The sequence below is a fragment of the Delphinus delphis genome, chromosome 7, assembly GCF_949987515.2.
Source record: "Delphinus delphis chromosome 7, mDelDel1.2, whole genome shotgun sequence".
Lineage (NCBI taxonomy): Eukaryota > Metazoa > Chordata > Mammalia > Artiodactyla > Delphinidae > Delphinus > Delphinus delphis.
Genome location: NC_082689.1, coordinates 29305338 through 29306254, shown reverse-complemented (window position 1 = coordinate 29306254; position 917 = coordinate 29305338). Strand labels below are relative to the sequence as shown.

Below are 917 nucleotides of genomic sequence, written 5' to 3'. Positions count from 1 at the left end.
ATTAGATAAGAGACCGGCTCCTTCTCCAGGGACACTATAAGACAGTAGGAAGATGGGACAGATACAGAGCTAAGGGAACATCTAAGTGTTAAGTGGTTGATAATAAAATCTACATAGACACTTAGTAGTTATAATTTCCATTTACAAAGTGTTTCCCCTGTGCCAGGCACCATGCTAAGGATGTCATCAATCCTAACTACAACCCACAAGTGCACAGGTGTGGGGAGACGGTGTGTCCAGCCTCTGCTACTAGCCATAGGACTGCTGAGCATTGATGATCCTCTCTTTGTTTCCATTTCCTCATCTATGAAATAAGAATCATCAGGGAGTGCTTGCTTCGGCAGCACATATACTAAAGTTGGAACGATACGGAGGAGATTAGCATGGCCCCTGCACGAGGATGACACGCAAATTCGTGAAGTGTTCCATGTTTTTTCCTTGTATGTACCAGTGAATTTTTACATTTTTAACAAATTAAAAAGTCAAGTAATCTTTGAGATGCTGGCTTATTTTCACTCCAGTATATTAGCCTTTTCCCATATGTCTATAAATTCAAAGATTCAGTATTAAATTAAAAATCTTTTTTTATTCAGAAAAAAAAAGAATCATCATGGAGAAACTTACCTTATAGAGTTGATATTAAATGAGAAAATGTAAGTATCGTGCTTGAAACAGTGCCTGATGTGGAGTCAATGGCCTATGAATATTAGGTTTTATGACCCTGAGGTTCTGAGAGGTTAAATAACTTGCCAGCATTCACTCAATAAATTTATATCAGGATGAGAATTCAAACTCAAACCTGACTGATCCCAAGACCCGCAGATCTTAACCACTCCAGCATAATGGTAGTTCAGAGAGCAGTAAATCATTATGGATTGGTGTGAAAAGGGGGAAGATTTACAGAGAATGTGAGAGCA

The 917-nt window shown here is 38.6% G+C and overlaps 1 non-coding gene across 1 annotated transcript; it reads left to right on the top strand.

The window, feature by feature from the left end:
* Nucleotides 1-328: 328 nt before the first annotated feature.
* Nucleotides 329-435, top strand: LOC132428835 (U6 spliceosomal RNA). Its single transcript, XR_009520226.1, has one exon. It is a non-coding gene; the product is annotated as a U6 spliceosomal RNA (small nuclear RNA).
* Nucleotides 436-917: the final 482 nt, after the last annotated feature.